The 15,814-nt window shown below is 32.1% G+C and overlaps 1 protein-coding gene across 1 annotated transcript in view; it reads right to left on the bottom strand.

Moving 5' to 3' along the window:
- LOC130898048 (uncharacterized) overlaps positions 1 to 15,814 on the bottom strand; it is a 241,881-nt gene that overhangs the window by 28,550 nt on the left and 197,517 nt on the right. The window lies entirely within an intron of this gene.

Genomic DNA, 15,814 nt, shown 5'->3' with positions numbered 1-15,814 from the left:
AGAGAGAAACCCTCGATTCTGTGTTATAGGCCTTTAAAGTTGCGAAATTAGAATTTATATTTGAGTATATTTTTTAAATTATACATTCGAACATTATAAATTTTTAATGGATGATTACGTATGTCCATGTAGTGTGTTTGTCGGAATAAATAATTCTACACTACTATGCAGGATCGGCTCATGTCTAGGGGTTAACAATCCGTAACTTTCACAGGATTCGATTTTTCAACAAAAAGGTACTCTTTGTTACTCGATATATTTAAGGCTTAGAAGATATTTAGATTTTTAGAACGTTATACAACGTCAAGGAAACCGTTTCTAATTCAACTGCATACCAATTAGTTTATTATCACAACTATTTAGACTCTTCAAAAAAATCCTTCTACATAGAATTTGCGGAATTCTACCTAAAGAAGAACTGTTTCTAACACATCAATTTGGATTCAGAGAACAACACTCGACAATCCAACAGTGTCATAGATTAGTGAACAATATCAATCAAGCACTAGATCAAAAGGAATAATGTGCTTCAACATTTTTAGACCTCCAACAGGATCTCGACAAAGTATGGCACCAAGGACTATTGTTCAAAATAAAACAAAAATTATCCCATCATATTTTCCTTTTACTTGAATCTTATCTAAGTAATAGCTATATGCGACTCAAAGTCCAAACCTCCTTATCCAATTATCAATCCATAAAATCAGGCGTTCCCCAAGGAAGTGTCCTAGGCCCTTATCTGTACCTGATGTATACTGCTGATATATCTACCGATGATACTCTAATCGCTATTTTCGTAGACGATACTGCAATAATGTCTTCAGATACAAGAGCATCAGAAAAGCTACAATACCATCTAAATGTTCTATAAGAATGGCTACATCAGTGGAGAATGAAACTCAACACTGACAAATCCACACAAATCCCGTTCACCATAAAACGAGGTGTCTGTTCAGAAGTAACCATTAACGATATGCCGATTCCAGTGAAATACCTCGGACTACACTTGGACCAAAATTTAACTTGTAAGAAACACATACAAACTAAAACTTCAAAATATGAACTGGCTAATCGGCAGATGATCGCAGCTAACAATAAAAAATAAGATAATTATGTACAAAATCATCCTTAAGCCAATATGGACATATGGCATAGAGCTATGGGGTTGCAGTAAACCATCGAACACCAAGATACTGCAAACTTTTCAATCTAAAATACTTCGCATAATAGCTAATGCTCCATGGTTTATAAGTAACCATACATTATACACAGATCTCGGTATTCCAACCATCAATGAAGTTATAAAGATATCAGCGATAAGAAACAAAAACCGCAACGAAAACCACTAAAATAAATAATTTCCTTTCAAATAAGGAAAAAATTGTAAGTTCTAAGAACTTCAAAGGCTTATAACACAGAAACGAGGGGTATATAAGAAAAGATTTTTTATGTTGCAGGGTTATTTTCACGTCATCTGCTCATTCCTGAATTTTTTATATCAAGTCCCGGAACACTCTGTATACTCATAATTATTTTTAAGTAACTACTGACCCTGTTTGATTTCTCTGATACGTAGGAGTCATGAAGTGCGGGTCCTCATGAACGGGCCTTTTTTGTAAATATCGATCATTATTCATGAATATCCCCTCTAAATGTCTTTCCGATGATTATATGTAATCTTCCCACCCCTACTTGAAATATAGGGTTGAGAATATACAAGAGATCTAATGAATACTTCTAAATATTATGTATTGTGATCCACTCTGTACATTCTATGTAGTCGAATAGTACAAATTACCCAAATTCCTGCAGATGTAATTAAGCAAAATGCCATAAGTGACGATTTGATTTAATGTGTGATCAAGCAAACTCTTCTTATATTGAGGGCCGCTTCTTAAGTCTAAATTTGGAATACTGGTTGTAATACTTACTCAAACAAGAAAACAGTTACAGAGGTAAAAAAAGCATTCTTCATCTATTTCACGACTATCTCAATTTATTTTAATTTCGATTCAAATATAAGTCAGTATTTATTGTAGAAACTTGTTAATTGTGTTTTTTACAAATGAATATACCTACAAAATAACTCCTTAAGTCACGACATAATCGTTACCTTACTTTCATCAGACAAGAGAAAGTTCTGTTACGAATAGCAATATACTATACTATACTATATACGTTGAAGATCTGAAAAATACCTTTTGAAGATTATAAAGAATCGTCTTTTGGCATTTAATCGTACAGAAAAGTAATTAAGATAATGGCGAAGGAGCGGCCGTAACCAAGAAAGTTAGTTCAATGCGACAAACTCAGATTAGTACGAGTTGTCAAGTACATTTCAAGTACCCAGCGGGTTATATTTTACATGTACAGATTGTATATTGCTGTATGTATACGGAAGATTAGAAATTCTGTAGGATCGGCAACTAAGTGATGTTTGAAGTACTCTACACTCCCGGAGAGAATTAATGGAACATTTCTAATCGTACAAATCTTTATAGTTGATACACTGCACTTCTAAAAGACGTTTAAAGCGATTACTACGTGTAATTAAATTTGAAGACTAAGTATGACCAAACTAGTGATTGGAGCAAACGAAAGAATTAATTTAGAGTATGGGGATATATTAATTTTTCACGTTACTATGGAAACAAATAAATTATTTAGATGTGAAGCTACATTCTCTAAATACTGCTTTTAGAGGTATACCTACCACTATAAAGAATTCAAAATAAAAGGGGTAACTTGTGATACCAGGTTTAAACGTATGTACTTCCAATTATATATTCAGTAATATAGTAGTTCATAATTTCAAATGTTGGTTACAGAAAAATCTATTTCCAATAGATTAATTCGTACTAAAACTAATGTTGTTTTTTAATGGAATACTTTCAATTATCTAATACCTGAATTATGGGCTGTCAGCCAGCAACATAATTGGGATCCATGCTTAGAATTTCGTAAATTACCGAATTTATGAAAGGCGTCTAGTATGCTGTATTAAAAATTTTGCTTGAAGATCTTTTTAAAATCTTTCCAATCACAATTTTTTATAGTGATAGTTATAGCGTGTAGATCAGCTTTTCTCACAGTAGGTCTTCATGCCACCTTGTGGGTTCTAAGTCCAGGAAGGAGGCGACAGAAGACCCAGCATAAAATAGAGGTAGTTGGACTGAAATAAGGAAACTAAATTTTTGAGACATTCAAAAACACAAAGAATTGAGTTCATATGGGCCCATAATTAAATATACCAATACTATTCAAAATTCAAAAAACGCAACCAATTCTGGTCTTCAATAAAATTATTACTCATCATAAAATCGGCTCACGCAGAAAGTATAGCAAAACGAGACGAATTCATCGAGTTGACAAGCAGATAAAAAAGTTTCCAGGTGGTAGAAAATTCGGCCAAATAGTAGTTAAATAATCATTTATTATGGTAAATTTGGTCAGAGTAGTTTGGGATGCAGTAATTATAATTTAAAATCCAAAAAACTGCATTGCATTGTGAAAATATTTCAATTGAGTAAAGGAAATTGAAGTATCAAACTGTCAGATCGTCAATCAAATGAAATCTAGTCTATTCTCAAATCAATTGGAACTATCCACTTTTACGAATAATGAAGCAGCATTATTGCTAACTTCTGCTAGGTTTATCAAATATTATGAGAAATATGTCAACAACAACTATGATTTGTTAGAATTTACAGAGGCTTTGTAGCATATTCAATAAACTAACTTACAGAAGTGCTCATCCCAAATTGCGTCATCAAAAAAGTCAATAAAACTCGCTTTGTGTTGATAATGAGGAAAATTCAATCGATTGATCTTTCACACAGTTGTACGTTGCTTATAAGAAGGAAATTGTCTGACTCGATTTTATAATCAGTTCTTGCAAAACAGAAACACAAAGTTGTGCGCCATCCTTATCAGGAAAAGATATAGCGTTTCTGATAGATAGACATTTATGAACTATAATGATATGAATCTCTAACATCATGGATGTGACTTGAATTTAATCAAAACAAATGTTATTACTGCTTTCGTAGCTAAGCTACTTTTGCTCAAGAAAAATATAGACAGGCTTTAATTTTACAATTTTCCAAACCGCCAATATTTCGAAAATCTACACAAGGGCGTCGCCAAAGGAAGGCAGAGATCAAATGTAGCTAGCTGCGAAGAACCAAAGTCCTAAGGCCATGCGAGCAACTGACTTCCTTACCTATTAATAAATTCCGCATCACATGACAAATTAAGGGTTAATGAATATTGTAGAAAGTATTGAAATATTCAGAATAATATTAAGATTTTGACATCCGTTTTCAAAATCGTACATTGATATTGATATTAGAACCGTTCTTATTACAATCGTCATCGAGGCAAAGACTTCCAAAGTTAACGCTTCATGTTCTCGACTGTACTAGGCGTTCATATTTTTTTTCCTTCATAATATTGCCCCTTTGCCCCCCCTTAGTCATAAGCTGGCGACGCCCTTGAACCTATATAGTGATTTCATAGAAAGATCTTTGATCTGGAATTTTTAAATACCAAGCAGGGATCCCGTTTTCAACACAGCAATATAACTCCAGTTGGTAAAAGAACTTATAGAACAGACTACCAAAGAGGAAATGAAAATTAAATTTAAAATTGTCTACTAATAATTTTGACTGCAAAAGTCAATTCTGCAGTTGTAGTCTGGATAGTAGTCTACCATTTAGCGATATCTGATATCTGAACTTAAGTAGTTTGGATGGAAGACGAAATAAGTTTGATAACTTCTGCTCTGGGTGGATTATATTTATAATGTATAGTTGTATAAACAAAAGTTGACCTGTTTCAAAAAAACTAGATTTATTTGTTTCTTTAGGACCTCTCTGTATATACTAGAATGATAAAGATAAATATGATGAAACAATATATTAAACATATTTATTCTGAAATATAACGATTTTAGATGTTGGAAAATGATGTAATATATGAATAAACATCTTTTTTGATTTGTTGACTTCTTAGTAAAAAATATGTTTCGTGCAGAGATAATCGCCTCTCCTGTCAACACATTTAAATTACATAGCATTCATACATCACCATCCAATAGAGCAACAAATCACACTCAACACTAGTACGTTAATTCTATTCTAAGTATACAGAGTGAATTGTGATTATGGAAGGCTACAATTGTCTTCCAAATATTTTGCACGATTTTTATAAATTATAAATCGTTAGAAATATTAGTAATGTAATGTTCTCTATACCTAATTGTAATGGCCACAATACCGTTGTTACAGCTTCATGTGCAATATTTGTAGTTCAAATGACGTATACCTCAAAAAGGCTATAATTACAACAATATAATACCTTAGTACATTATTTATGTTTTTATATCTTGAAAATTATTATGGATCATTTTTCTGAGACATAATTGATAAGAAATGAGAAATTATTATTCATTTTAATAAACCATATTCTCACGTAAATTCCATTACAAGATCTATTGGGAGGTGATTTCTCAAAAGTTCAAATTTATGCCGTGAAAAATTTACCCAAATCGGAGCTTAGGAAAATTTGCATTAAGTGAAAACAATCAGGTATTTAAATTAAGCGTTAAAACGATCCACTAGACAATTATATAGGGCACATGATATATGATAGAAATTAGTCTATATTTGGGAATTGATACATATGATTACCACAGAATTAACAAGAATTGAGTATTCAGGAATGTTACTAAAAGTACAAGACAGTTTTGGGTTCATATATATTGTATTGAGAAATTTCCATTTTGCTGCAACCATCTATTTGTAGCTCAAAATTTCGCTTGTTACTCAATATACCTTCTTTTAAGTTGATATACACCTCAAAATTTTTTTCAGTTGCTGCAGATTTTTTGCGATATAAAACTTTTTTACTGGTAGGAGACAACCGCAGCCCTGCGAAGGAGCAATTCCTATATCAGGGCCCAATCCAACAAACCCCAGTCCTATTAAAATTTTCTTTATCCTACCAAATTTTATCTAACGAATCTCTTTCTCTCTAGTAGGGGACCTTATTATGAGGATGAAACTACTGTGATTCAACAGACATGAAAAAGAAAAGCTACATAAACAAACATGGTATGTAAAAAAATAACAATTTAACCATGGGCATGTACCATCCGCCTAATGTGAAGAATGTAGCTATGGAACTCCAAATTGGTTCACTTAAGTAATTTACATTGAAGCCTCAGTTTTCCAACTTATTCAAGGACCAGTCATTACTTGGAGTACGTCATTATTGTGCAACTATTAATATAAAAAGCACACTGGAAATAATTATCAAACAGACAATGAATCCATGGATTGCGATATGGATAAGTTATGAAAGAAAACAACAGCAAACAAAAAACTGTTTTATTCACAATACTTTTGTTTTTAATTCTTTTTGAAGACATATCGTACAGATATACTTAAATATTGCTTAACAAAATAACTCAAGTTCGAAGACGTTAAAATTATTACCATATTCAGCGATTTTGATAGAGGTAGAATTGTGTAGAAATTGATTTATCCTATTGCGAAATTTCCTGCTTTAACTGTTCTGTAATTACTTGGGCTTCTTTCAATACCGTCAAAACCTCAGAACATAGGGTTTTCATTGACTTCGGATTACTGTCGTCACCGCTTGAGCCAATCCAGAGAACGGCAGTACTGAGAAGTAGAATGAAAATGAATCAGCGATGAATTGCGCCGCCGTAAAGAGCGAGGTGGTATTGGGTTTGCTGTTCAAGTATGTACACAAGACTATAGAAGATTCGCGTTCTTTTTCAACTTGACAACGCACGTTTACATAGTGTACGTCGAACTATGGTGTTTTACTAAGAATCTAGCCTTGAATAGTTTGCTGTGCCTAACCAGATTATTAAACTTGAATCCCATCAAAAAAGTGTGGGAAATCAAGAGGAGGAGAAATTTAGCATCACGCTTCACAGACTCTGTTAACCCACAAAGTTTCTTGGAAGCAGATGTCATAAACAAGACAATGACCACCTCCTGTTTTCGATGCCTAGGATTGTACAGAAGTGTGCCCTGAGTACATGTTTGAGTTACATGAGTTATCATTGGGTTACGGAGTATATAATATATTGTGAAAGCTGAAATTGTAATTATCATTTACGTATATCGTATTTTATAAAGTGTAGATTAAGTATGTCAGTATGTCCCTTGTCTCCAGTTCTGTAAATAAGGCGTTGCCACCGGTGTTCAGGCACAGGGCGTAGGCCCGGGGAGGCGCGATTGTGTCTACACCAGGACTATTATTTTTCGGTTTGGTCCTGATAAATTTTCGCTGCGTCCCTAGAGCTCGATTCTAACACATATGCACCTACAAGCCAGTATCATCATCATCATCAAAAACGTCTGTTAAATTAGACAAAAAGGCTATTTACGGCACTGCTTTTCTCAACAACTTTTTTTTGTTGTTGTTCCGAAATTTTGAGAAAATTAAAAATGAATTGAAAACATACTTCATCTATACAGAAGTTTTCAAATTTTTAAGAGAAAAGAAATAAAACTTCGAATTATTGAGTGTTGCTAATCAAGTATATATATCAGGCTTCTTCCTTACTGACACTTCTGCAAAGGTTCTGATGTATCGTCCTCATCTTCATCGTTGATTTTTTCATTTGTATCTGTCGCAGATAAAATTTCATCATTGGTTAGTGAACCTAAGACAGCAACACTTTTATCCACTCGAAAAAAGTCAGAAAATCTCCCACCGCTGATGTCAACTAGTGGTTCTATTGCTGGTTCTTCATCAGTCGTAATTATTGGAAGGTTTTCCTTTTTTTCTTTTATGAACTAGTTGAAAATCGGTCAAATAGCTCTCTGCACCATCTACATTCGCTTGTCGAGAGATTCTAAAACGATCTTAGCAATTTATTCACGATAGAACGTCTTTAAATTCGGTGGAAGGAAGTAGAGTTCAATAGACAATGTAGAAGGACTGTTGTGGACACTGCAATTATAACTTTTGCCGTTGCCCATCTTCATTAACTGTTAAAAGCCAATTTTTAAAAAGTTCTTCTATCATCTAAGATTTTTTGTAGCCACTCCTTTAAAAAATTGCGGTTTCCTTGCTTTTTCTATCACTAACCGTTCAAGTCCAAATCCACTGCAAGTAAAACTGTCAACCTCTATTTTCTATGTTTTCATTTTTTTTTGCATTTTTCAACTTTAAAAGCAAGCGCCTTGTCCGGTAAACATTTGAAATATAGGCTAGTTTTATTAGTATTGAATATACCTCGGGCATCATAGTTTTCAATCAAAGTCTTTACAACACCAATCTAAGAAAACTTTACCCACAAACTTTTTTAAACATAATTTCTCTTTATTGTATTGGTAATTGGAAAGCTACCCTTCACTTGTCGCAAAGTTTTTGATTCATAGAGTAGACGCGAATTCTTTTGCTGCTTCCACTGATAAACACTTTTTATCCTCTACACTGTTTTAGCCAAATGACCAGGGTCTCTTTCAGACGAGAAAATTCACCTCTAGCAGTTTTTTTCCGTACTCCAACAGTAGTACAGAAGCAGTAGCATAAATTTTCTCCTTGTGCTTTATTATGGAGTAAAGGAATCTTATATTCTTTTGCGACTTCACTTTTCTTCTCACCTCTGTCTACTTTTTCGATTAACTTCTTCTTTTTAGCAATCGTCGTTCGGACTCATATCTAACACAAACTTTTATTTAATCTGTCTCAAAAGCAAAGGTTTGTGTACAATGATACAAGTTTCAACTTGGTCTGTTACTTTGAATTATGTACTTAGATGTCTCACTAGCGGGCACACATAATTAACTCGATGTATTACTCAGACTTGTTTATAAGAAAAAAAAATGTATTGATGTAGTTCAAAATATAGAGATTTTCTAGAAAACTTGTGATAACTTTGGAATATACAGAGATTCGAATTATCGACAGTCGACTGTAATAAGAAGAGTTTCAAAAATTAACATAAAACAGAATATTAACTGTACAACATTTCGAAAGACATCAATATTGTTTACGATGATACTCATATATGATAGACATTTTACGAGTAATTCTGTTCAAACCTTAGAGCCTGTTGCAAGTATGACGATGTATTTTCCTATAATAATAAATCAATTTTCAATCTACTACACACATTGTACTGTTTTGAGCAGAGCAATTTTATTATTAATAACAATTAACAAGTCATTTACTAACAGGAGTACGATGAAGTTGTATGCCTATCTAGGCCAACACAATTCATTAATTTGGAATAATTTATTGGACCACTTCAACTAAGGAGACTGATTTATGTTTGCCCTAGGAGCAGTAACAGCATTCTGTATATTTCGTTTCTTTAGGCCAAGGGAAAGTAACTGCTTGGTTATTTAATTAATATGTTTCGGTTTGCAAATTGTTTAACAATATAGAGTTTGAAATGTTTATTGTGATGAAAAATATCAGATATTCAAATTAAGAACTGATTCTGTGTTGGTCTCGACTTTTTGTCATACGTGCAAGCGCTCTACTATGATAACGAAAGTGTTTATGAATGCGAGTCCGAACCCAGTTATTTTCACGAGACTTTGCCTGTACCTATGCCTGAATTCATTTTCGAAAGAGATGCATAAAGAAAACAGAAAAATGCCTCTATAACATTTCATGGAAATTAACAACATCAACTACAAAATACAACTAGTTCGTCTAAATAGTTCGATTTTTCTAGATGATACCTTTCTTTACTTACAACGTGATGAAAATTAATCAAATGAGGAAATTCTTTATTGGAATATTTATCAAAGGAATTGATGAATAGGAAAATGTAGTAGTAGTTATGAATACATAGAACATATTATATTTCTTTCCATGATACTTGACTCGAATAAACGTCGGCAACTTATCTGTAATAATCCCTCAGTGGGTGGATGGTAATAACAAACAACTAGGACGAGTAATAATTATTCAAGACGTCATAAAATACTTGGATAATTGATTCATGAGAATTAACTTTACATAGAAATTATTAAACTATAATAATAATAATAATTTCAGTATCTAATCAGGTCTTTATCAAATTTGCGCTCAAATATATAAAAAAATATCGTTATTGTGATGGTCAAAGTAAGTTATCACAGCTGACAGGTGGATAAAGCACCAAATATAACATAGAAAAAAATTTTTGTTAAATCATAACGGAACCTATAGCAAAACTGAGGTTCAAGAGATATCAGCACCGTTTTTTTATTCTCGATGTTCTTTAGATAAGCAATTATATTTTCTACATTCATGTTCACCTAGATTCACCGCTGTATTCACTTGGTGTGGTCTGTTTGATGTTAGTTGGGGCTAAGGATTTATTGATTGTTTAATTTCTTTCAGATTGTTTTATGTTGTAATTCATATATTTTACCAAGCATTGAATATAAAAAACTTTCGCTATTTGGATAGAGCCCTGGTAGTTTAGTGCTAATGGGGCTAGTTGGTACATTTACTCATTTCCTTTTATACCAGAATATGATACAAACATAAATTGGACAGTGGTACCATCTTTTAAGTACGCTATTTGAGCTTTGATAATTGAGGCGACTGGATTTTTGGTATATAGGTATTGGATAATTTAGTTACCTAGGTTAATCTGTTTATATCACATCACTCAATATGTCGTGTGACCAACTAAGAGAAACACATATTTTTTACCAAAAAAGGATTTTATCCATCAATGTAATATAATTCTAGAGCAATACAATCATTTCAACGGTTCTCTAGCTTCTCGATGCCGTGCTTGTAGAAGGATTTGTATTTTGCCTCAAATAGGCTTCGGTGCATTGTCTTGAAGAAATAGTGGTATTTTCTTCGACCGTTTTTCCTTATTTTTTTTATTCAAACGATCCAACAACTCTATGTAGTATACGTATGTAAAATATGGCCAAACACTGCTCTGAATCATCAACACGTTGTTGTTTTTGATCGACTGTGAGTGAACGTGGCACTCACTTTGGAAAAAGCTTTCTCATGGTCAGATGTTTATGCATAATTGTGAACACACATCCTTCTGATATCTTTACCGCCTCAGCTATCTCACGCAATTTCAATTTACGATTTGTGGACTTTTTTGATGTTTTCTAGAGTAACCACCTCACTTGGACTACCAGAACGTTCACCATCATTGGTGTCTGTACGACCGCATTTAAATTTAGCAAACTAATAACAAATAGTTCTTTTCTTGAAGCAGAATATGAAATTTGACACATAGTCTTTTGAAAGTTGGTACTTAATAAACGCCATATGGAGTATATATGATTGAGTGCTTGTAGTATTGCATATAATTCTGCAGTATACATATGTAGATGAGACCGTTTTGATTGGGGGGGAGGATGGCTGCTCCTACACCGTCATTGAATATAATTTTTAGTGGTTATGGTGATTTTGATTTCTTTTACTGTTTTATATTGCTGGAGGGGTTTGTATATTTGCTGGGAAAAAGTTGTATATCGTTAAGGTTTCTTCTAACAATATTATAAAATGGTGAATACAATTTCTCTTAGAAACGATTTGTGAACGTAGTTATATAAGTTTGTTGCTTTATATTACTAGCGATTCTGAAGGACGTATTGTATGCTTTTAACTAGTGTTGAACGAAACACACTGTAAATATTCGGAGAGCTGTGTTTTGAATGGTTTTTAATATTAATATTTTAGTGTAAGCGTGTACGATGGCACCATAATCTATTTTAAATCTCATTAAATATATCTTGGTCAGCTCTCCAATTTTTACATGCTATAGTTTTAACTAACCCAGAATTCCTATTTGGCGCGCGTTTCGATAACCAAGTCATCACCTTCAGATACTGGTGGCTTTTTCTCAATCTTCCATATGTTTTTTCCACGGTAGTTTTTTTATCGAAAGGCATTTCTAAGAAATGAATATTAATGCTCCTAAATGCTCTTGATTTTAAGTCTCTTCTGTTTTAAAATTAGTTTTTTTTTTAATAATTTTAGAAAGATTGATGAAACATTGACATTTCGACTTAATGCATGCAAAACGCAGTAGTTGGGATCTTAGGGGAAGCAGGGCCCAGTTGAGTGTAGAAAAATATATTCGCAATTCCAATAGAAACAAAAAAGAACATTTCATTTGATAAGGAAGAATGGTATTGTTTTCTTGGTAACGAAGCAAATATTGAAAATATGGTAAGATGTCTAGTGTTCAATTTGGGTATTTGAAATGTAGGATGTGTTTGTGATTTTTGTACTTCTTAATTCATTTTGTTTCCTGAAACTATATGATATTTTGATTTATTTATTTTAACTTTCCGTATTTTATGAATAAATTACTTCTGATTTAAAATATGTAGATTTTTAACACCATTTAGGATAACTATGGTGCTATTTGAAAAACTAGTTCTTTAAATCGCTTCACTGACAACCTCTCACAAATTTGTTTGAAAAAATGATTTTGCAATGGCAATTAGAAATGTCCAGCTTGGAATTATCTAGTTGAGATATCAAATAAAACGTTAGTAGTGATACCTTGATAAAAATTCATAATGCCTATCCTAAATCGGAAAAAATCTGAAAAGTAGTGTGGTATAGACAACCTTAAAATTTTAAATCGAAGCAAAACGAGAAAACTGTGAAAAATAAGTGATGGAATATCTATTTTGATATAAATCAAACAAATACATTCAAAATATTGCGCTAAAGCTAAGAATTTGGTTGTTTTGGTTTGTTCTTAACTGTACCTCTTTACATGATTCACGCGTTAGTCTTTTTGAAGGTCTACACAAGTCAGCTCTTACAAATTTTCATACAATTTATCACGACTAGAAAAGGAATTTGCATTAACGACTCGCAGCATCAAAGTTAAGCTCATTAGAAACTATTCAATCATCCTTTCTTAAACTGTATAAATTCAAACATGTATTAAAACCTATTGAATTCTCAAGCAGATAAACAAAATGTCATTACTACATTCCTACACCGATTTAACACAGACGTGTACACAGACAGTAATGAATATTTTATGGAGGCGCATGTAATGCTATTCCTCACCATTTCACTGAAGCTGATATCAGAACACACTAAGTGCATTTTAAATTGCAAAAAACGTTTGAATGATACATTCTTAATTAGTTGTTAATTGGGCTAGTGATCGGTGATGAGATTAAACGTTCTAACACTTTAATGTATCGGTAATTATTTATTTAGATTTGTTGGTTTATTGAATAAATTTACTTCCTTCACAACTAATAATACAAATATTGTTCTGACACCCAACAATATTCAAAAAAATTCAGTTTGGAATCAAATAATTGATATTGTATTATTATAATCTGTCACAATATGTCAACTTTATTTTGAAAGTGTGTACTGACATTATTCTGAATTCTCAAAGTTTCAAACTACCGTGAAGAATAAGAGTATTCTACAAAAGAAAAAACATTCATATTGTCCAGAGTTGTTAATAATTCTATGGAATTATTGTTACCAATTGATTATGGTAATCATTGTCAAATTTTTTCTCCAGCATAGGTTCGACAAATATTTTTCTTAGTGCTGTAAAGTCTCAAATTCAATTTAATATGATTTTCCATTCGAACTGTGTACCTTTTGGAGAAGATTCCCGCATATATACAAAACTTCCATTTAAGTGTGATTATTACATAGTTTGATTTTAAAAATAATATAAAATAATTTTTCAATGTTAGAAATTCTTTTAATGGGGAAAAATACTTTATTCTGGTGCCCAGTATGACTTTTCTGTTAAAACAACTCCATTTTTCATAAGATCACGACCAAAATACTGCACAGCTATTACTAGTTCCAACTTTCCAAACGGGAATAGGTTTATTATAGTTTTTTCCGAAACAATTCAAAATGGTTAAATATTGATTATAATGGAATTGCTTACAGTAACTTTATGGACTGGACAATTCAAGCTAAGGTTAATTGTTCTTCTAAAAATACTTTATTAGTTTATTTTGGAGAAAATTAAAACCATCAACATAAGGGTCCCAGTACTCGGTACTGTGAAGTATCATAACTATTAATAGACCTCTTTAAAATATCTAAAACTAAAACCCTTATGAAGAAAGGTACATTTAGACAATTATTTTGGAAAATTGCATTTCTGATTTGAATTTTAAATTATTTTAGCTTTAGCTCAAGCATTTGGTCTCAGAGGGGCATGTCATTGTGATGAACTTTGAAAATAAAAAATTGGACATGGAAGATTTTAATTCCGCCCTTTCAATGAAATTACTCGATACTAAAACCGGGATAACGAGACTATTTTTTTTCTTATTACTAAACTTTCAAATATAGCAAACAGTTTGAGGGAATAAATAAATGTCAAAAGATATAACAAAATTTTTGCAATTTGCCGAAGATCACCTGCTACTATTTAGTTTATGACAGAACAGTTCTTTTCAATATAAAACATAAAGGAGGAGAAAATTTTATGTTGATGAGTAGTTTACAATAGGACATGCAGGGAAAGCCTTTGACGTTTCCAGATCAATAGAAAGTAGTAGTATTTAGTATACTCAAAAGGTATACGTCAACTGCAATCATTAGGTCAAATTTCTATACAAAGCTTTTTAGAGAGAATTATTTTTATTATAACTCTTAGATAAGATACTGTTTTGCGATGAGTACTGGTCGTGTGAGGTCCGTGGAGAAGAAGAAGATTAAAGGTCAGGATATTCGAAAGGTTTTTTTCATTCTAACTTGTACGTCTTTTACTCAGAATCACCATGAAGAGCAGCAGTCTTTTGGTTCTCGTCCGATCTTGACTACAAGGAAAATGTGGAGCCCAAGGCTTGACTTAATGCCGAACAGAACAGTCAAAATATACTCCGCAGGCTCCACAGAGAAAGTGTATTTTACATCTTAAACATAAATAAATTGACCACATATATAATAAAATGGATCAGTTCTTCTAGACTTGTATAAAACACCTGAATGGGCGGTAATTTTTTATGTATCAGAATTAATTAAGGTTTATAAATAAAAAAATGGAGTATTATATAACTATCGCAAAAGAAAACATTGTACCAAAAAAAGGTTTGTGAGTATAATTAATCTAAAAATCATAAAATAAACTCTAGACTAAAGAAGTCGTTCTATTTCTTCAGGTTGCAGGCGTGACCAATTTATAACATTTTGGACCTATCACTATGTCCATGTTTTTGTGAAATATTTTCAACTAATTATTAGATTTCATAAATATTTTTCAGTTACTGCGTCTTTGCTTTTTCATTTGAACATATTTTGAGAGCAGAGACCGGAAACTAAACAAAGGAATTAGGTTAGCATAATTGAATTTATAAAATACATTGATCTTCAAAGGCAATAATAACGAACATTAACAGATTACAAAAAAAATAAACGTTTTATGTGAGAAAATCTGGCCATAACTAAGTCGTTTCATAAGAATTGCAAGACAAAATGTTGCCTAACTTACAGCAATAGACAATAATAAATATTTTAGTAGCTATAAACTAATTATATTCTCGTTAATGAAGTTATTAAATTTAACATGATAGCTGGATATTATTAGAATACGAAATTTCTTCAAAAACATAACTAGTTTAGCTCCACGTGTAATACCATGTAAATTATTCTATTCACATAAGAGATACTGACAATACATACCTTACAAATATGGATAATTAATTGAGTTGCCACCAGGCACTACACAATGTATTTGTGAAAGGTCTTCACGCAAATACACTACATATTCTTTAAACCAAAATAATTCAATTTAAGTAAACTCATATGAGTTCATCGATTATTTTTTTGCACATTG

This window comes from Diorhabda carinulata, chromosome 9 (assembly GCF_026250575.1).
Source record: "Diorhabda carinulata isolate Delta chromosome 9, icDioCari1.1, whole genome shotgun sequence".
In the NCBI taxonomy this organism is placed as follows: Eukaryota; Metazoa; Arthropoda; class Insecta; order Coleoptera; family Chrysomelidae; genus Diorhabda; species Diorhabda carinulata.
This window is presented reverse-complemented; position numbering and strand designations above follow the sequence as displayed.